At 45.7% G+C, this 22,607-nt stretch overlaps 1 long non-coding RNA gene across 1 annotated transcript in view; it reads left to right on the top strand.

Annotated features, from left to right (window-relative positions):
- The window catches only part of LOC134808502 (uncharacterized), a 36,001-nt gene extending 32,621 nt beyond the window's left edge, over nucleotides 1–3,380 (top strand). Inside the window, exon 2 of the long non-coding RNA XR_010151577.1 lies at nucleotides 3,075–3,380. This is a non-coding gene — a long non-coding RNA (uncharacterized LOC134808502). The remainder of the gene's footprint in view (nucleotides 1–3,074) is intronic.
- The last annotated feature ends 19,227 nt before the right edge of the window (nucleotides 3,381–22,607 follow it).

The raw sequence follows: 22,607 nt of genomic DNA, 5'->3' as shown, positions 1-22,607 counted from the left end.
AAGATATGTCTACCTGGAACATGTGAATGTGCCTTTATTTGGAAAACAATCTGCAGATGTAATTAAATCCAGCACCTTGAGATGATTAGGATGGGCCCTAAATCCAATGACAAGTATCCTTATAAGAAAAGCGGCAGGTAGGGCACAGTGGCTCACACATATAATCCCACCACTGAGAGAGGTCAAGGTGAGAGGATCACTTGAAGTCCAGGCTTTCAAGATCTGCCTGGGCAACATGGTGAGACCCTGTCTCTCCAAAATGTATATAAAATGTAATAGCCAGGCATGATGGCACCCGCCTGTAGTCCCAGCTACCAGCTACTCGGGAGGCTGAGATGAGAGGGTAGCTTGAATCTGGGAGGTTGAGGCTTCAGTAAGCTGTGTTCATGACGCTGCTCTCCAGCCTGGGGGGCCTCTCCAGCCTGGGGGGCCCCTGGCCCCTCCACAACCTGCGCTAGAAGAGCTGGGCCCTGGCTCTGGCACCATGCAGCCTCTGAGGTGAGGCTGAGAGCCAGTTTCTGCCCTCCTGCAGCTGGAGACCAACACCCCTGACTTAGGCGTCGTGGAGTCTTCTGGCCCAAGGGTGCGCGCTGCTGGTGGCGCTGGCAGGGTCAGAATTTGCCACAGCTGCTGCTGCACGCCTTGTGCAGGTTACCACTGCAGTTGAATCTACAGCAGAGGCAGGCAGGGCTGGTCCCAGACAGCCTGGGGGTCGCTGAGTGGACGGCCCTTTCACCCTAGAGTCAGCTCTTTCTTGTAGGTGCCCAGATCAGGGTGTGCAGGGGCTGGGCACAGGGCAGCCGCCAGGAAATGGCTGAGCTGCCGGTTCCCGCCCTCCTGAAGCTGGGGCCGGACCACCTGAATTGGCCGCTGGGCGGCGCCTGGCCCTGGAGTGTGCCTGGCTGGTGTAAAAGCATGGTCTGGGGTTGCCATCAAGTCTGCTCCCCCGCCATGTGCAGGTGGCTGCTGCAGCTGAGCCCATGACAGAGGCTGGCAAGGCGTTTCCCAGGCAGCCTCAGGGTCATTGAGTGGACCACTATCCCACCCTAGGGTCCGCTGTTCCTTTGCCTGAGCCCAGAGTTCCGGGTCGCGGGCACTGGGAACTGTGCAGCCAAGGAGACTGGGCCGAGGGCAAAGGTTTCTGCCCTGCTGCAGCTGCGGGGCTGACTGCCTGAACTAGGCGCTGAGGCTGCGTTGTCCCTGGTGTCAGGGCTGTGGTGCAGGCAAAGTGCCGGGTTGCTCTGCTGCTGTCGTGCCCTTGTACAGGTGGCAGCTGCAGCTGAGCTCTCAGTAGAGGTCGGCAGGGTTGGTCCCAGAAAGCCTTAGGATCGCGGTGTGCACCACCCTCCCAGCCTAGGGTGCACTCTTCCTTGGCACGCGCCCAGAGCTCGGGGTTTCGGGCGCTGGGCCCTGTGCAGCTGCCCAGAATAGGCTGTGCGGCTGGTTCCCGCCCTGGCAAGGCATCCAGCCATGGAATCTGCACTGCTGTTGGGGGCAGGCAAGGTCGGGGGATGGAGGTGTGGTTTCCACCATTGCTAACGGGCGCCACCTGGCCCCGTGCAGCTGGTAGCTGCAGCTGAGAGCATGGCAGAGGCTGGCAGGGCTGGTCCCAGACACCCTGAGGGTCGCTGAGTGCACCGCCTTACCACCCTAGAGTCTCCTGTTCCTTAGACTGCTCCCAGGACGTGGTGTGCGAGCGCTAGACACTGAGCAGCCTCCAGGATGGGGCTGAGCGGCCGATTCCCGCCTTGCTGCAGCTACAGTCTGAATTAGGCGCCGCCGCATTATCTGGCCCTGGGGTTCGTGCTACTGGTGGCATGGACAGAGATGGGGGCTGCCACAGCTGCTATGGGGCTGAGCAGCCGATTCCCGCCCTCTCGCAGCTATGGGACCGGCCACCTGACTTAGATGCCTTGGAGGCGTCTGGCCCTGGGGTCTTTGCTGCTTGTGTCTGAGGGCAGGGTCAGGGCTGCCACTGCTACTGCCATGCACCATGCACAGGCGCCAGCTGCAGCTGAGCCCAAGGCAGATGCTGGCAGGGCTGGTGTGAGGCTACCCAGGGGTGGGTGAGTGCACCGCCTTTCCACCCTAGGGTCCGTTATTCCTAGACCAGCGCCCAGATTGCGGGGTCGTGGGCGTTGGACACTGTGCAGCCATGAGGATCTGGTTGGGCGGAGATTCCCGCCCTCCTGCGGCTGAGAGGCCAACCTCCTAACGCGCTGCAGTGACCTCTGGCTCTACGGTCCGCGCTCCTGCTGGAGCTGGCAGAGACCAGAGCTGCCACCGCTGCTGCTTCCAGGAGTGTGCAGGTGGCAGCTGCCGCTGAGCCCGCGGCGGAGGATGGCAGGGCTTGTTCCAGAAGGCTTGAGGGTCCCCGAGTGCACCGCCCTCCCACCGTAAGGTCCAGTCTTCCTTGTCCGCGCCCAGAGAGAGGGATTACAGGCGCTGAGCACAGTGCAAGCGCTGGGATGGGGCTGAGCTGCAGGTTTCCTCCCTCTGGCTGCTGGGGGGCCGACCGCCTGAGTTAGGGGACGCGGCGGCTTTTGGTCATGGGGTCTGCACTGCCGGTGGCTTGCACAGGGTCGGGGGCCGCCACAGCTGCTATAGTTCACCGTGTGCACGTGGCAGCCGTCCCTGAGCCCACCGCTGAGGCTGCAGGGCTGGTCCGGTCCCAGATGGCCTGAGGGTCATTTGCCCGCGCCCAGAGCACCGGGTGGCGGGAGCTGGGCACTGTGCAGCCTCCAGGAATCCGCTGAAGGGCGGGTTGCAGCTCTCCTGCAGCTGTGGGCCGACTGCCTGACTTTGGCCACTAGGTGGCCTCTGGCTCTAGGGTTTCGGGGCCGCTGGTGTCGGCGGGCAGAGTCCGGGTTTGCCACCGCTGCCCACAGGCTCACCATGGCCTGACTAAATGCTCGCACTGCTCATACATCCACTTTTAAAAATTGGGTTGAACATGAGAACATAATCATTCATATTTTATCCATTCGCATGTATTCAATAACATCCTTTCGCTGTTCTTGTCTCTGCAGCCTTTTTCTTTAAAGAATGAATGTTTCCATGTTTTATATCCACAGAATTTCTGGTTTTTCCTGTTGGAGCCCAAGGAGCAAGGGCAGAATGAGGAACATGATGTTTCTTACCGACAGTTACTCATGACGTCTCCATCCAGGACTGAGGGGGGCATCCTTCTCCATCTAGGACTGGGGGCATCCTTCTCCATCCAGTATTGGGGGTCTTCCTCCTCCATCCAGGACTTGGGGGTCATCCTCCTCCATCCAGGACCTGAGGGGTGTCCTTTTCTGCGCTTCCTTGGATGGCAGTCTTTCCCTTCATGTTTATAGTGACTTACCATTAAATCACTGTGCCGTTTTTTCCTAAAATATATGGGGTGTGTTTTTTGTTCTCACTTCTGTTAGTCCTTTGGTCCCTAGCTCCAGTTTTTTTGTAATTTCTTTTGCAACCTAATATGAGTCCCATTTAGTAAGTATTACATATACTAGGAAATGCTGTATATTCAGCATTTGTTGTGATTTTAAAATCTTTTATAAACACATAACATTTTTGTCTATTTCCCATTTAAATTCAGAAGTATGAGTTCCAGCGTCCCTCTCTAGACCTGCTCTTCCTGTTAGTTTCTTTGTATGTCCTGGAGGCGAGGCCAGCGTTGGACTTGACGTTGCTTCACCTACTCGGTTCTATGGTCCCTCCATGTGCAGTGTCTCTCCTGCTGTTCATTATTTCTTCCTTAAATTTTATTTGAACTAAAATTAATTTTGTGGTAGCAGCTTGCTTTCTGTGAATATTTACTTAAAATTTTTATTCCCATTATTTTTCTTTCTTTAATTTGAAAGTGCTGCTTTGTTACTGATATTTTGTATTTTAATATATGAGGTTAATCCTTCTATGTTTGGTAGGAAAAAGTGATATATTTGAACTTATTTCTAGCATTTGATTTTGGATTTTGTATCCCAAAGCTTTATCCTCAATTCTCTTTTCCTTTTTTCAGATTTCTTTTCTTTTCTTTTTTTGGGGGGGTGGGGGATGGAGTTTTGCTCTTATTGCCTAGGCTGGAGTGCAATGGGGTGATCTCGGCTCACCACAACCTCTGCCTCTCAGGTTCACGCGATTCTTCTGCCATAGCCTCCGAGTAGCTGGGATTACAAGCATGTGCCGCCACACCTGGCTAATTTTGTATTTTTGGTACAGACAGAATTTCTCGAACTCCCGACCTCAGGTGATCCACCCACCTTGGTCTCCCAAAGTGCTGGGATTACAGGCATAAGCCACCGCGCCCGGACTTCCAGATTTATTTTCAATCAGCATTTCATTTTCCACTTCCTTCCTATGCTGACTTTTAGGTTTTCCAGGCTATTTACCTTTAGTGTCAAAAATTATTTTGGGAACTTTTGAGTTGTCAACCAATATTGTAAGCATATTGGATATTGCTGTTTTTCTCCCAGTGCTCTGGTTATAATCTCTCCTATTAATACCGGGTAGCCTTATTGTCGTAGTTATTTTTTTCTATTAATTTCTGAGATATAAGAATTAGAATTGTCAAATTGTGGATTTATGCATTTATCCTTTTAATTCAATAACTTTTGCTTTGTGTATTTTGTTATTTTTCTTAGGTGCATACATGCTTATGCTTATTAGGTTTTCTAAGCAAATGGACTTATTGCATAAAACATCCTTCTTTATCCCTGTTGATGCTTGTCTTTCTTGTAGTCTGTCTTATCTGCCATTAATACACTGGCTGCAGTTTTTGATAACAAAGATTTGCATAGTGTATATTAGTCCATCTTTTCAGTTTGAATCTATTTGTATCTTTACCTCATAAGTGTATTTCGTTTTAAAAGCTGATACTGAGGTTTCCTTTTTACCTACTTTGACAGTCTCTGTTCTGCCTTCCTGGTCTTCTTCTGGATTATTGTAGTTTTCATTTGTTTGTTTGTTTGTTTTATGGGGTTTTCTTTTTTTTTTTAGTATGGATTTTGTATCTTGTGTTTTTCTTAACTATGACTCTTTGTTTCATTTATTTATTTTTAGTGAGTTCTTTAGAAATTAAAATAAAAATACTTAAAGTATATTAAATATCATAACACTGTATATAAAATATAAAAACCTTACCTTACCCTCCTCCCTTCTCTCATCTTTTGTGCCATGTTGTCATAGATTTTTCTTCTGCACATGTTGTAATTCCTGGAGGATGTCATTAAAACAGCAGTTTCCCCTCCACGTGTTTACTATTTTTGGCACACTTTCATCTTTTCTGAGAACTAGAATTTCCAATTGTTATCATTTTTCTTCAAGCTGAACAGCTTTCTTTTGCATTTATTGTGGTTTGGGTGTGATGGCAACACATTCTCTCAGACTTTCTTTAATTGAAAATGTACTTTTCTCAACTTCAGTTCTGAATGCTGCTTCAGCAGGTTCAGAATTCTAGGGACACCTTTGACTTTGAACAGCATGAAGTCTCTGCTCAGCAGTGCTCTAGTCACCATCTAACATATTATTATATCCAGTTGTGTCAAATCTGTCATCGGCCATAGAACCCTTTAACAGGTGCTTCTTGTTGCTTCAGTTCTAAGTATTTCATAGTCTTCAGAGATATGGAGAAGTAGCAGTGCTAGTAACAGTACCAGTAAAACCAGGATAAGCCCTAAAATAATTAAGCCATCGCATGCACACACATGAACGTTTGACTTCAGCTAAAATGCTTTCAAGTGTACTATTTTATCTTTACACAAGGTTATAATACAAATTAAAAATTTAAAAATATTTCCACTTTATATATGTGAAAACTGCAGCTCAAAGAATTTAAAAGACATGATTGAAATCCCATAACTAGGTAAAGATGGTCAAGTCTGGAGCCCACATGTCTCGGTCCCCCCACACCCTGTTACGGAGAGTGCGAGGCTTCACCAGGAAGCTCTTTTGGCTCAAGGATTAGCTCTGGGGAAGTGCAGCAGGCAGGCCTGCTTTGCATCCTTTTACCGGCAGAAATCCTACGTTTGTTTCAAGTTTCTAGTTCTTTTTGTTTTGTTTTGTTTCTTACCAGCATGGCTCTGGGAGTTATTTACACAATTTAATTTTAAAAGAGACAGTCCCCATCACTAAGGTTCCTTGGAAACTTATCATGCAAAAATAATAATAATAATAAATGCTGGTCGATGGGAAACTTCTGCAAAATTGTTTTTTATATATATAATTGTAACTAAATAAATATGTGTATTATAGTAATAATTTATTACTGTAATTTTCTTGCCAGATTTGAAGGCAATTTTTTAAAGCTCTCCACATGTGGTTTACTGTGGACCAAACACTGGCAGCTTCAGGCTTACAATCTGCTGACAAACCCTTCTTAGTTCCTTCAATTGAAGAATGTGAGCATGCACTGCTCATGTGCCTCGCAAGCACGCAAACCACTCAGGAGAAGGACAGTGGCCACTCAGGTCATCAGGTGAACTTGTGACGGGGCCATCAAGAGGCTGCACGTGAGCTCCAGAACATGAAATTCCCACTATCAACCTATTTTCCATTTCCACCCAATGCCCCGCCCCTGCTCCAAATCAAGGTCTCCGCCTCTTAGAAATGCTTGATTTTCAGTATTGCTAAACAGGGATCAAAGAAAACAAACTGAACAAAGAAACAAATAAAGCCTTTAACACCGTGAGCAAAGACACAGCACCTACGCCTTCCCCGGGCCCCGCAACAGCTCCAGAGCTGCACAGCTGCTCCCAGAGCCTGAGCATGGACCTGAGCTCTGGCTCATGGATCTCACCAATGCATTTCTTCCCTCTGCGTCAAAAAAGCATCCAGAAATTGGATTCATTTACTTGGGACATAAAATAATGTATACCTACAGTTTTGTCCCAGAACTGTGTAAACCAGCATGCTGTCTGCCATAATACAGTCCTCCCCCTGCATCAGGAGCACAGATAGGGGAAACCGGCGGTGCTGGAGGCCTGGGAGTCACAGGTGCTTGGAGGGGAGAGAAAAGCACCACAGAGAGCCAGGCCTTGCCTACAAATCACATTTTTAGGGGTCTAGTGGTCTGTGCAGGCTGGGAGATGATCTCTAAAGGAAAGGCAAGAAATATTGCCCCACATCTCCCACCACCAAACAGAAAGTGCAGGTGGTCAGCCCCAGGGCTCACCTGCCCTTTGCCAGGGTCATGAGCTAGGCCCAGGCTGCGCGCTCCACAAAACCATCAAGGGGACTGCCTGCCAGGCTGGGACAACTGCACCAGGCCCTGACATCCTGGGAAGAACAGGGTTGCATTTAACAGAAACAACTAAACCTGCAGGGATGAGCTTGCCTTTCCCCGGGGCCACGGGATGGTTTATAGAAAGTTCTGCCCATCAGGACGAGACCTCACATGACACCATCAGAGGAACTGGTACCATGCCACAGAGGGAGGAAGACGGCACATGCCATAGGTCCGCTGGTCACAGCACACACACGCTCCTGGGAACTTCAGAGCCAGCAGTGTGGCTCAGGTGCCAGGTCAGGATGTGGGAGGACACAGTGTCTGGGTGAATCTGTCACCTTTGCTAGCTGCCTTGTCCCACCAGGTAGAAGATGTGGCAATGGGAGCACAGCAGTAGGAAGCCCAGTGTCCCCCAACCTTCCACCTCACACCCAGGACCTCTGAGGTGCATCTATATCCTGCACATCTAGGCTCTGAAAAGCAGGAGGTCCTGGTTTCCAGAGCTGTGGGGCTTCTAGACAGGACAGAGCCAGGTTCTCTGAAAAAAACAAGCTCTGGGTGCTGCTTTGTTCTCAGGCTGCTCCTCCATGGGACCTGCGGGCAGAAAGATGTGTACCACCTGGACCATGGTGTCAGCAGGAGCAGGGCTGTGCTGCCTGGGGAAGAAGTGGCTCTACGCAAGCGCCTCTCAGTACACAGCATTTGATGGTACCTGGACAAGTGCGGGAGCCCTAGACCAAGGACTCAGTGGTGAGCAAGACTCAGGACCCCTTAGGGGCGAGGGCCTGGATTACACCACCAGGGGGTCACCTGGACCCTCAGCAGAAGGTGAAGGGGTGATCATTACCTTTACGACCCTGAAATGGGTGGCAGCCACAGGACACAGGGTTGATTGAACCCACCTTGTGTAACTATTGCCCAGGAAAAGGCCCAGAATTTAATAAAGACGAGGCCCCTGGCAGTGCAGTGTTGGATGGGGCGCACCCCCTGGGGCACCCCTGACCCTCCCCCAGGGCCTTGGCTGTGAGCTTTGATTATAGACACACGTATGCCATGGCCCCTTCAGACTGCTCCCTTCACCTTTGAAAAACCAGACAGGATGCTTCTGTTCCTGGAAACATGAATGCCCTTCATGTGTTTTTTTCTTTGACTAGAAACTCAACTTCAACCAAAATATAGACTCCCACACAATAATAATGGGAGTCTTTAACACCCCACTGTGAACATTAGGCAGATCAATGAGTCAGAAAGTTAACAAGGATATCCAGGAATTGAACTCAGCTCTGCACCAAGCAGACCTAATAGACATCTACAGAACTCTCCACCAAAATCAACAGAATATACATTTTTTTCAGCACCACACCACACCTATTCCAAAACTGACCACATAGTTGGAAGTAAAGCACTCCTCAGCAAATGTAAAAGAAGAGAAACTATAACAAACTGTCTCTCAGACCACAGTGCAATCAAATTAGAACTCAAGATTAAGAAACTCACTCAAAACCGCTCAACTACATGGAAACCGAACAACCTGCTCCTCAATGACTACTGGGCACATAACGAAACGAAGACAGAAATAAAGATGTTCTTTGAAACCAATGAGAACAAAGACACAACATACCAGAATCTCTGGGACACATTTAAAGCCGTGTGTAGAGGGAAATTTATAGCACTAAATGCCCACAAGAGAAAGCAGGAAAGATCTAAAATTGACACCCTAACATCACAATTAAAAGAACTAGAGAAGCAAGAGCAAACACATTCAAAAGCTAGCAGAAGGCAAGAAATAAGTAAGATCAGAGCAGAACTGAAGGAAATAGAGACACAAAAAACCCTTCAAAAAAATCAATGATTCCAGGAGCTGGTTTTTTGAAAAGGTCAACAATATTGATAGACCGCTAGCAAGACTAATAAGGAAGAAAAGAGAGAAGAATCAAATAGATGCAATAAAAATAGAAAAGGGGATATCACCACCGATCCCACAGAAATACCAGCTATCATCAGAGAATACTATAAGCACCTCTACGCAAATAAACTAGAAAATCTGGAAGAAATGGATAAATTCCTTGACACATACACCCTCCCAAGACTAAACCAGGAAGAAGTTGAATCTCTGAATAGACCGATAACAGGCTCTGAAATTGAGGCAATAATTAATAGCCTCTCCCTGGGAATGGGCGGGCCTGCGTCCAGTCCACAGGGCCCCTCGTGGGCCCTGACGCAGGATGGAGTTGAGGTGGGGGCAGCGCTGGACCCCAGGGCCCCTGCCTGCCTCCTGGGGAGCCCGGTGACCCAGGCAGCCCTGGTGAGGCTGTGGGTGTCTGGGCCATAGCGAGGCCCCCGGGCTCCCACAGGACAGATGCGGACAGTGAGGCCGGGGAGGCCCTGCTGCCCTCCGGACTGTCCCTCCAGACCCCAGCTTTCTGTGGTTCTCTGGACCCCCTCTGCAGAGGGGCAGGGGAGCACACCCTGGATCCTGAGACGCCAAACTTGAGGAACCCCAGAGCTCTAGCGAGGCTGCTTCCTTTGCGGATGGTGAAACTGAGGTCCAGAGGAGGGCAGGGGCAGGTCCCGGGTGCTCCCTAGGCAAAGGGAGCCGATCTCGGGGAGGGGGTCACAGGGAGCGTCCCTGCGACTTCTAGGGCCCGAAAGCTGGGGAGGATGAGAGACCAGGGGTCTTTCGTCGTCCCCTGGGGCTGGGCAGAGGCTCAGCCTGTTTTGCCACCCAAGGCTGCTTCTGGCAAGTCCGAGGCGCGTCCCTTTAAGAGGGGGTGGAGCTTCCCGCCCTGTCCGGGAGGGAGGTGGGGGGTCAGCCCCCCGCCCGGCCAGCCGCCCCGTCCGGGAGGTGAGGGGCGCTTCTGCCCGGCCGCCCCTACTGGGAAGTGAGGAGCTCCTCTGCCTGGCCACCACCCCATCTGGGAGGTGTACTCAACAGCTCATTGAGAACGGGCCATGAAGACAATGGCGGTTTTGTGGAATAGAAATGGGGGAAAGGTGGGGAAAAGATTGAGAAATCGGATGGTTGCTGTGTCTGTGTAGAAAGAGGTAGACATGGGAGACTTTTCATTTTGTTCTGTACTAAGAAAAATTCTTCTGCCTTGGGATCCTGTTGATCTGTGACCTTACCCCCAACCCTGTGCTCTCTGAAACATGTGCTGTATCCACTCAGGGTTGAATGGATTAAGGGCGGTGCAAGATGTGCTTTGTTGAACAGATGCTTGAAGGCAGCATGTTCGTTAAGAGTCGTCACCACTCCTTAATCTCAGGTGCCCAGGGACACAGGCGCTGCGGGGGGCCGCAGGGTCCTCTGCCTGGGAAGACCAGAGAACTTTGTTCACTTGTTTGTCTGCTGACCTTCCCTCCACTGTTGTCCTGTGACCCTGCCAAATCCCCCTCTGCGAGAAACACCCAAGAATGATCAATAAAAAAGAAAAAAAAAAAAAAAAGAGGGGGTGGAGCTTCAACCTGGCACGAGGGATGCTGCCAGCGTGCGTGTCCCTACGGAAGCCGAGACTGCACTTCCTTCGAGGCCCCTGCAGCAGCAGCAGCGGCGTGGTCAGAGCGAGCTTCGGAGAAGCAGTGGTGGGTTCCATGTGATGGTGGAGTAGGAGGCAGGTCTCCGCGGTAAGTGGCGGGGGCGCGGACCCCACCGGGAACCCTCCCGGCTCCTTCCCTGCCTCTCCCTGTTTTCGTGCTTTCACTTCTTCGTGGGCATCTGGGCCCGAGTCCTCCGCGTGGGGGCGGTTGTGGGGTCCTGGCTACTGCAGCGTCCGCACCCCGACCGGGAAGGCTATGCCAATGTCCGACCCGCGTCCAGCGTATAGGAGCGCCCTGGCCCACAGCTGGCGGTGAAACGCCGGACCTGGGTCCCTCCGAGCCTCAGGGGCCTCTGAGCTGGAGTCTAGGATTATTTTTGATGCCTCAGCACCTTTCAAAAGAGACCTCTCTAGAGCAGGGGACATCTGTAGTTTCAGTTCTTTGAGGAGTTTCCAGCTATTTAGCTGTTTTCCATGGTGTGTACCCTAATTTTCATTTCCACCTACAGTGTATGAGTTTCCCTTTCTCCAAAACCACACCCGCATTCCTATTATTTTTGGTTTGGGGTTTGTTTTGTTTTTGTTTTGAGACGGAGTCTTGCTCTGTCTTCCAGGCTGGAGTGCAGTGGCGCCATCTCGGCAGACTGCAACCTCTGCCTGGTTTTAAGCAAGTCTCCTGTCTCGGCCTCCGGAGTAGCTGGGACTACAGGCGCCGCCACCATGCCCAGCTAATTTTTGTATTTTTAGTAGAGATGGGGTTTCACGATATTGGTCAGGCTGGTCTCAAACTCCTGACCTCAGGTGATCCACCTGCCTCGGCCTCGCAAAGTGCAGAGATTACAGGCATGAGACACCATTCCCAGCCCCTCTTATTTTTTTTATAAAAAAATCTAGGAATATTCAATAAGTGTGAGATTATCTGTGTGTGGTTTTGAATTACAGTTTTCTAATGAATAGTTTATTTTGAGGACCTTATCTCTTATTTGTTGTTCGATTTTATGGCTGTGCAGAATTGTCTGTTCAGGTTCTTTGCAAAATATTAGATTGGATGCTTTTGCTACTTTGTAGTGTTTTTTGTGTACATGTTAGATGACAACTCCTTGTGAATTACATGATTGCCTGAAATTTTTGCCTAATCTATAGGATGCTTTTTAATTTGGAAAGTAGTTTTCTTTGATGTGCAGAAACTTTTCATGTTGACATAGTCCCATATATTTATTTTTGCGTTTCATGCATGTAATTTTTGTCACCCACATAAGAAAATATGTATCAGTGACAAAGCATTTAATTGTCAATGAGGTTTTTCTTCTAGGGTGTTTGTTTATTTTCCTCTTTGCAAAGGTGAGCAGAGATTCAAGTGACCCAAAATATATGCTCGTCCTGTGTTTTAGTTAAAAACATTTTGTGGTTTATGGTCTTTTGTTTTGCCTTCAATTTGGGGGAGGGGGTGTTCATTTTCATACATCGTGTAAAATAAGGTCCTATTTCTCGCTTCTGCATCTGAATATCATTTTTCTCAAAGGTATTCATTCTCTGCCTTCCACATTGCAGTGTTCTTTATCAAAGTCAGTTGACTGTGTCCATATTTGTGTTGATCATGTTTTTGTTCTCCCTGTTTTTGTCCATAGTTTATGCAAGTATCATATATCAGCTGTATAACTACAACTTGGCAGTGTAGTTTGATATTGAGGATTGTGGGTCTTCACTTTGTATTTCTGAGGATTCCTTTAGGTATTCATTGCTTTTGTGGTTCCCTGTGATTTTTAGCAATACCTATTTATTTCTATTAACTTTTTTTCACAACATAAAGGTCCATAATTAGGGGTACATTTTCATACATATAGATTGGGTAATGATCAAATCAGGGTACTTAGGATCTCTATTTGCTCGTCCAGGCATTTTTTTTTTCTTTTTTGTGGGGAGAACATTCAAAATTCTCCCTTCTTGCTCTAGAAAAATATGATATTGTTAACTCCAGTCACCAGGCTGAGGAGGAGAACTTCAGATTTATTCCTTTAATGTTAAGATAACTTTGTTTCCATAATCAATCCTTCCCCATTCCCCCTCTATCTCCCAAACTCTGGTAACCAATATTGTGCTTTCTACTTCATTAAGATAAACATCTTAAGATTTCACATGAGTGGTATCATGCAGTGTTCGTCTTTCTAGGCCTAGCTCATTACATTTAACATAATGTGTTCCAGGCTCATCTGTGTTGCTCTAAATGACACTGTTTCATTATTTTGATGGCTGGAGAATATTTCCTAGTGTATGTAGATGAGAGTTTCTTGATCTCTTTATCTGTGGATGAACAGGTAGGTTGAATTTATACCCAGTAATGGGACTGCTAGATGATATGGTATTTCTTTTTTTCCTATTCTTTGCAAGACCTCCAACTGTTTTTTATAGTGTTAATACTAATTTATGTTTCCACAAACAGTTCCCCTTTCTGGAAATTCATACCAGGAATTGTCTTTTTAAATATTTTGATCTTTTTGTAATGTTCATTCTATTGGAGTGAGATAAGATCTGAGTGTGGTTTTGATCTGCATTTTTCTCATGAGTAGTAATGTTAACCACGTTTTTGTAGACATTGGGTCAGTTTCCTGTCTTCTTTGGAAAAATATCTAATCCGGTTATTTGCCCAGTTTTTGTCTGGCAATTGTTCTGTTTTTTTTTTTTTTTTTTGCCAGCTGGTAGTATGACTCGCTTGTACCTTTTCAAAAATAATCCCTTATCCCAAACTTGTAATTTTTAGTGTGCCTTTTTATTTTCTTTATTGTTTCCTTTGTTGGGCACAAACGCTTCAGCTTGACGTGGTCCCACATGTGCATAATTTCTTGGTGGCTGTGCTGTTGGTTACTAATCAAGAAAAAACAAAATCACAAATCACTACCAAAGCAGTTCATTGTCAATAATTTTTTCCCTTGTATTTTTGTTTACTTTTTGCGAACCCTGAGCATACATCCAAGTTGCCCTAAATATACGCACACCTGAGGTTGTCTTTATAGGAGCTTTATGGTTGCAAGTTTTGTGTATAATCTTTAATCATTTTGAGTTGATTATGGTGTATCTAGTACCATAAGAGTCCTGTATTATTCTTTTGCATATGGATATCTAGTTTTGGAAATCTTCCCCGTTGTGTCATTTTGGTGGTGTTTTGAAAAATGTGTTCATTCCATATAAATTTTTGTTTATTATTGAGCACATTCATTTTGCTCACTGGTCTGTGTTTCTCTGTGTACGCCAGTAACATATGGGTTTGTTAACTACAGATTTTCATTTAATTAGAACTCAGGGAATGTGACGCATCCCATATGGTTTGTATTTCTCAGAATAACTTTGGAAATTCAGGGTGTTTCACATTTCCACATAAATTTTGGCATTGTTTCTTTATATTTCTTAAAACACTATTTGTCATATACTAAATGTATACAATTAAAAGGTACAAGGAAGATTTTGATAGGTGTATGTGTTGAGTAATGATAAAGTCAGGTTATTTAGCATCTCTTCATCTCATATAGTTATTATTTTTGAGTGGTAACAACATTCAGAATCTTTCCTTCTAGCTACTTTGAAACATATGATACATTTGTGTTAAGGCTAGTCACGCTGCTGTGGAATAGAAGGCCAGAATTGATCAGTCTCATCTGAGAGTAACTTTGTACCCATCACTGATTCCTTCTGAGACTGCCTCCACTTCCCCAGCAGTCTCTGGTAAGCCTTATTGAACTTTCCACTTCTAGAAGATAAAGCTTTCTTCAGTCTGCATGCCTGAGATCACGTGGCATGGGACTTTGTCTACCAGCCTTATTCTTTGAACCTCATGTTCTTCAGGTTTCTTCATGTGGCTGCAGATGGCAGGATTTCCCAAAGGTTTATGGCTGAAACATATTCCCTGGTGTATCTGTACAGCAGTTTCCTCATCCCTGCAGCTGTGTTTGAACAGGTAGGTTGGTTCTCTACCTTGGCCACAGTTAAGAGTGCTTTAGTACCCGTGGGAAGGCAGATAGCTCTCTTCAACCTAGGGACTTCAACTGCTTTAAATGTGGAACCAGTGGTGGGGCTGTTAGCTGACATGGTAGTTGTACTGTGAATTTTTTCAGAAACCTCTAGCTGTTTTTTATAGTGTGTATACTAATTTACATCCTCACCAATAGTGTTTAAGAGGTTACCTTTCTGTAAGTCTACACTGGATGTCACCTTCAAAAATTTGTGTTTTGTTTTTGGTAGTACTCATTCTGAGTGGAATGAGATGGAATCTTAGTGTGGTTTTCATGGACATTTTTTTGTGAGGTTTAGTGATGTCGAGAAAGTTATTTGAGAAATCCCCACATTGCTTTCCATGGTGTCCGAACTAGTTTGCATTTCCACCAACAGCAGACCAGCATCCCTCCTCCTCTGCCTTGCTGGTGTTCATTCTTGTGGACTGTGTCATAATTGTCATTCATCAGAATGTGTGAAATACTATCTCATGGGCCTTTAGCTTTGCATTTCTCTGATGATTCCTGAGGTAAAGAAATGATATCTTGTCTGTTGGTTGCTGTAAACCTTCTTTTGAGATGCATGTTTTCATGCCCCTTACCCTTTCTTCATTGAGTTTTTGTTTTTCTGATTTATTTGCTTAATGTATTTGAGGTAGATCCTGGATATTAGACTTCATCAGATGCGTATGTGGGAACATTTTCTCCCATTGTGTAGGCTGTGTGTTTACTGTGTTGGTAATTGCTTCTGCCGTGCAGCAGCTCTTTTGTATATTAGGCCCCACTTGTCAATAATTGTTTTAGTTGCACTTGCTTTTGGGGACTTAGGCATAGCCATGCTCTGCCAAATCCTCTGTCAAGAAGGGTATTTCCAAGTTCTCTTGCAGGCTTTTCATAGTTTGAGGTCTTGTGTTTACATCTTTCATTCATCTTGAGTTAATTTCTGTGCAGGGTGAGACACAGGGGCCCACTGTTTTTCTTCTGCAACTGGCTAGCACTTTATCCTGGCACCATCTATTGAGAGGAGGGAGTCCTTTCTCCAAAGCTTATTTTTGTGGATTTTTTTGAAGATCAGATGGTGTTAGGGGTGTGGGTTTACATCTGGGTCCTGTAATCTGTTCCACTGCTCTGTGTGAAATGGGGTCCCTAGCTTTTCAATGAAAATTAAAATCGGGAAGTGTGACACAACCAATGTAGTGTGGACTTCTCAGGATTGCTTTAGAAATTCAGAGTGTTTTGTGGTCTGCATGAATTTTAGCATTGCATATTTACATATTTTTTAAAAGGTTGGCCATATAGTAAAGGTATACAATGGGGGGAGTTAGAGTGGGGCATTTTGCTTAATGCAGACACTGAGGAATGTTAAAATCAGGATATTTAGAGTCTCTGTTATCACAAACAGTTGTTAATTTATTTGTGGTGAAAACATTTGGAATCCTCTTTTCCAGATTTTGTGAAAAAGCTGTGATGTTTTGTTAACCTCTGGTCACAGTGCTGTGGAACAGAGAGGAACAATTCATTCCTCTCATCTAAGTGTAATTTTGTACCTATTTCTGATCCCTGCCCATGCCCCTGCTTCCTTCCAATCTCTGGAAACCACTGTTGTGCTCTCTAGATCTATTGCAATAAAGCCTTTTATTTTGGTTCTACATGAGTGAGATGTGGCAATGTTTCTCTTTCTCTACCTGGTTTAGGTCATTTACCATGAATCCTCCAGGTTCAACAGTATGGCTCCAAATGATGAAATTTCCTTCTGATTTTCTGGCTGAAGACTATTCTTTTTGTGTATGTCCACCACAGTTACTTTATCCCTTCATCTGTGGATGGGCAGGTAAGTTTATTCCTTATCTTGGCGATTGTGAATAGTGCTGCAGTCCACATAGGATGGCTGATACCTCTTGCATAAACTGATTTCTTTGGCACTGAAAGTATACTTAGTAGTAGAATTGTTAGATGAAGTGGTAGTTGTAGGTTTAATTTTTGGAGGAACCTCCCACTGGTTTCTGTAGTATGTATACTAATTAACATTCTTTTTGTTTTGGATGGAGTCTCACTGTATTGCCCAGGCTGGAGTGCAGTGGCATGATCTCAGCTCACTGCAAGCTCTGCTTCCTGGGCTCACGCCATTCTCCTGCCTCAGCCTCCTGAGTAGCTGGGATTACAGGCACCCGCCACCACGCCCAGCTAATTTTTTGTACTTTTAGCAGAGACGGCATTTCACCGTGTTAGCCAGGGTGGTCTCGATCTCCTGAACTCGTGATCTGCCGGCCTCGACCTCCCAAAGTGCTGGGATTACAGGCGTGAGCCACAGTGCCTGGCTGTATACTAATTAACATTCTTACCAAATGAGTTTTTCTCTGGAAATTTCCACCAGCATTTGTGTCTCTTTTAATATATTGTATCACTTTGATAACATCCATTTGAATTATAGTGAGATATGTGTGTTGTTTTGATTTATATCTTTCTCATGGTTTGTGATGTTATTCAAGTTTTTAAAACTTGTTTTCAATGTTATGTCTTCTTTGTAGAAATGTCTATTCAGGTTTTGTTTGGTTATTAGTTTCTCTTTTGTGTTTTTGCTAGTAAGTAGTGTTAGTTGCTTAGACATTTTGAAGACAGCCTTTCATCAGATGTATGTGTGTCGAAACGTTTCTTGTAGAATGAAACATATATGGAAATGTTCTGTGCAATAAGAACAGCAGTGGTAACAGAGGAGATGTAGGCTCTGAGTGTCTCACTGGAGACTGAAGTCCACAGATATGCAACAAAGCCTTTGTCTCCCTGATGTTTTTGCCTCCTGCTGGTCATGTGCTTTCACACATCAAGAGAGGACATTTAACATTTGAGCCACAGTGTCATTTGCTGTTGTCTGATGGGTGAGATTTTTGCTGGCGTAGTCCATATTGTCATATGTTCTTGGGGCCCACAAGATTATTCTTGGTCATCTAAGATGTTACTGATATCTTATCACCTTAAGATGTTGCTGACTTAATCACCTTCAACTGACTCCTATTCGTTCTTTGAAATAAGCAGACACATGTTGTTTCAGTGATTCTTTCAGTTGGTGATTTGCCTGGTGCATTGCTATGTGAGGTCACCTCCCGTCAAATGACCCACAGGTGGTAACAGTCTGTGAACAAACAGTTTACAGGAGGGACCAACCATGTGCGGACGGACATGGGGTGGGTCATTTCAAAGTGAGGTAGTCAACCTGTACCCTAGACTGGCACAGACAGAAGAAGCCACAATCCTTTAGAGAGAAAAAAATTACAAAGTATAAATATCCTTTGTTAAGAGAAACAGAGACCATTTTCAGAGGGCATAATAGTATTAAAATGTGTTCTCATTGTTCAGCTCCCACTTACGAGCGAGAACATGCAGTGTTTGGTTTTCTGTTCCTGTGTTAGCTTGCTGAGGATGATGGCTTCCAGCTTCATCCCTGTCCCTGCAGAGGACTTGATCTCATACCTTTTTATGGCTGTGTAGTATTCCATGATGTATATGTAGTACATTTTATTTTTCCAGTCTATCATTGATGGGCATATGGGTTGGTTCCAAGTCTTTACCATTGTGAATAGTGCTGCTATAACCATACATGGAGCAGATGGTTCTCAAAGCAAGATGGACCTCTGAGCAAGATGAGCTCCAAGCTTGATGGAGCTCAGAGCAGATGGAGCTCCAGGTGAGATGGAGCTCCGATTAATATGAAGCTCGGAGCAGATGTTTCTCAGAGTATGATGGAGCACCAAGCCTGTGGTCTAAGAGCAAGATGGAGCTCCGAGCAGATGGTACTCAGAGCCAGATGGAGCTAGGAGTGACTGGGGCTCTGAGCAAGGTGGAGCTCAGAACAGATGGTGCTCAGAGCAAGATGGAGCTTGGAGTGATTGGAGCTCCAAGCAAGATGGAGCTTGGAGCAGATGGAGCTCTTAGCAGATGGAACTCAGAGCACCATGGAGCATGGAGTGTCCAGCTCAGAGCAAATATAGCTCAGACAAGAAGGAGCTGCAAGCAAGATGGAGCTTGGAGCCGATGTTCCTCTGTGTAAGATGGAGCTCAGAGCAAGATAAAGCTTGGAGTCGTTGGAACTCTCAACAGTTCTCTGAGCAGTTGGAACTCTGAGCAAGATGGAGCTCTGAACAAGATGGTGCTCAGAGCAGATGAAACTCTGAGCAATAAGGAGATCTAAGCAAGATGGAGCTTGGTGCAGATGTTGCTCAGTTTCAGATGGAGCTCAGAGCAGATGGTGCTCAGAGCATGATGGAGCTCAGAGTGATTAGAGCTCCAAGCAAGATGGAGCTCAGAGAAGATTGGAGCGGATAGAGCTCTGACCAAAAAGGAGCTCCAAGCAAGATGGAACTTGGAGCAGATGTTGCTCGGTGTAAGATGGAGCTCAGAGCAGATGCTCGTAACAACATGGAGCTTGAAATGATTGGAACTTAAAAACTTTACTCTGGAGGATTGGAACTCTGAGCAGATAGTGATCAGAGCAAGATCAGCCTCGGAGTGATTAGAGCTTCGAGCACAATGGGGCTTGGAGCAGATGCAGCTCTGAGCAAGATGTAGCTCAGAAAACATGTTGCTCACAGTAAGATGTAGCTTGAGCAGATGGTGTTCAGAGCAAAATGAAGCTGGAAGTAATTGGAGCTCTCAGCAAGATGGAGCTCGGAGCAGATGGAGCTTGGAGCAAACGAAGTTCGGAGCAAGAAGGAGCTCTAAGCAAGATGGAGCTTGGGGCAAATGTTCCTCAGTTTCAGATGGAGTTCAGAACAGATGGTGCTCAGAGCCAGATGGTGCTCAGAGCAAGTTGGAGCTCAGAGAACATGCTGCTTACAGTAAGATGGAGCTTCGAGCACATGATGCTCAGAACAAAATGAAGCTGGAAGTGATTGGAGATATCAGCAAGATGGAGCTAGAAGATGCAGCTCTGAGAATATGGAGCTCTGAGCAGAGGGTACTCAGAGCAAGATGGAGTTTGGAGGGATTGGAGCTCTGAGAAAGATGGAGCTTGGAGCAAATGGAGCTCTGAGTAAATGGAGCTCTGAGCCAAGTGGAGCTCAGAGTGATGGAAGCTCTAAGCAAGATGGAGCTGGGAGTAGATGGAGCTTCAAGAAGATGGTGCTCAGAGCAAGATGGAGCTTGGAGTGATTGGATCTCCGAACCAGATGGAGCTCAGATCAGATAGACCTCTGAGCAAGAAGGAGCTCCAAACAAAATGGAACTTGGAGCAGATGTTGCTGGTGTAAGATGGAGCTCAGAGCAGATGGTACTCAGAGCAAGAGGGAGCTCAGAGTGATTGGCACTCTGAACATTGCTCTGAGCAATTGGAGCTCTGAGCAAGATGCAGCTCAGAGCAGACAGAGCTCTGAGCAAAAAAGGAGCTCTAAGCAAGATGGAGTTTGGAGGAGATGTTGCTTGGTTTTAGTTGGAGCTCAGAGCAAAATGGAGCCCACAGTGATTACAGCTCCAAGCAAGGTAGAGCTCAGAGCACATGTAGCTCAGAGTAAGATGAGCTCTGTCCACATGGTGCTCAGAGCAAAATGGAGCTAGAAGTGATTGGACCTCCCAGCAAGATGGGGCTTGGAGTGATTGGAACTCCTAGCAAGATGGAGCTCAAAGTGGATGGATCTCTGACTAGATGGAGCTCTGAGTAAGATGAATGTCTATGCAGATGTTGCTCACAGCAAGATAGTGCTTGGAGCGATTGGCACTTCGAGCAAGATGGAGTTTGGAGCAGATGGAGCTCTGAGCAAGATGGAGCTTGGAGTAGATAGAGCTTGGAGCAAGAAGGAGCTCCAAGCAAGATGGAGCTTGCAGCAGGTGCTTCTCAGTGTAAGATGGAGCTCAGAGAAGATGATGCTCAGAGCAAGATTGAGCTCAGGGTGATTGGCACTCCAAACATTGCTCTGAGCCCATTGGAGCTCTGAGCAAGAAGGTGGGAAGTGAGCAAGAAGGTGAAGAAGTGATACATTCCCACAGAACATTACAAGTTTAGCGGAAGCTATTATTGAATGTAAAGAGAAGAATGCCCCAGAATTCTATGTGGATTGTCGGGACAATGCTCATTTCTGTAATCAGGCATACTTTCTTTTAAAAAGTTTATCATATCAAAACCTCACAAGGACAACCAGAACTCTGCGATATCCACTCTACAAACCTCAGACCCCTACAGTGTAGTAAAGGTGGCAGCCAAGATAGAAAGACAGAAACACACTGTTTGATGACCAGTCTTTGGAAGCTGAGACAGCAAATGTGGATTTACTCAGATTATTTTCCTGTTAGCACCTCCAGGTGTTATTTTGATGGTACTTTGCATTGGGCTGATGACACAATGGGGAAACATAAACTGCTGACGCTGGACTTCAGCAGTACAGTAACAGCCATGTGCAAGGCCATTGAAAAAGTAAAGACTGGTGGTTACATTGCCACGTGTTTTTCTGCATGGCATCATCATCTTAACTATGGACTTTATGTGCTTTCACAGCAAGATGTTTCTAGTATTTAGAAATGGACCTTATGCATTGTATACTTCATAAGAGCTTGGAAAGCTCTCACCCAGGTACTACCAAATGCCAGACATCTCTCTGTGTGGGCCATTTTCTGCCACAGCCAGAATTCATTCTGGGTGACATGCTGTTCTTGGCTGCTAAGGAAGTGATGTGGGGGAGCCAAGTGTCTCTCGCTGTCTGTGAGTCTGTGGGAAAAAGGAGAATACTGAAAGGCACTAAGTTTACTGCCACGTTTAGAGGAGCTCGTCAAGGCAACACAAGAGTGTTGTAGTCCTATGTGGCCAACACCAACCTGAGTTTTTACAGCAGTTGTTGCATAATGATCACAGTCACATTCAAGTTCACTTTCTAAATCTTAGGTTCTACAAAAACTCTGTCTGATAATGTCCTATAGACCTTTCGGTAGCTAAAATCAATGAGTTTGAAAAATAATTTGAAGTTGGCTTGCTCACATTTTCAGCAGAATGCACTTGTGAGTCCTGCTCTGTCATTGTATTTTACATGTGCGGCTGTCCCTCTTGCTGTGTTGGAAGTCAGTGTTCCAGAATGTTAACTTCTACAAATACCTATGTATAGAGCAAAGAGAAAACTCTTCAAGTCAAAAGAGTGTATGTTATTTCAGGGCAGCTCTCTAGCCTTGGATTTGAAACTATAGTATTTGTTACACAGAGAGAAGATGGTTCTTTTTTGTATTTTATTTTTAATTTTTGTGGGTACATAGTATTTATGGAGTACATGAGATGTTTTGACACGGGCATTCAATATGAAAAAAAGCATATCCTAGAGAATGGGGTATCCCCTCAGTGATTCTTTGAGTTACAAATATTCCAACTACACTCTTTATGTTATTTTCAAATATATGATTAAGTTATTATTGACTATAGTCACCTGGGTTTGCTATCAAATAGTAGGTTTGTATTATATATTATTTCTTTTTTGTTTTTTGTATCCATTAACAATTCCTGCCTCCCCCTCACTCTCTCACTACCCTTCCCAAGCTCTGGTAATCATCCTTCTACTCTCTATGTCCAGGAGTTTAATTGTTTTTATTTTTAGATCCCGGAAATAAGCGAGAACACATGCTGTTTGTATTTCCGTGCCTGGCTTATTTTTCTTGACATAATCATCTTCAGTTCCATCCATGTTGTTGCAAATGACAGGCTTTCATTTTTATGGCTGAATAGTACTCCACTGTGTATATGTACCACATTTTCTTCATTCATCTGTTGATGGACACTTAGGTTGCTTTCAAATATTAGTAATTGTAAACAGTGCTGCAGCAAACCTAGGAGTGCAGAAGTCTCTTTGATATACTGATTTCCTTTCTTTTGGGTATATACCAAGCAGTGGGATTTTTGGATCATATGGTGGT

Source organism: Pan troglodytes, chromosome 16, assembly GCF_028858775.2.
Source record: "Pan troglodytes isolate AG18354 chromosome 16, NHGRI_mPanTro3-v2.0_pri, whole genome shotgun sequence".
Taxonomy (NCBI): Eukaryota; Metazoa; Chordata; class Mammalia; order Primates; family Hominidae; genus Pan; species Pan troglodytes.
Note: the sequence above shows the minus strand (reverse complement) of the source record. Positions and strands in the feature narration are given on the sequence as shown.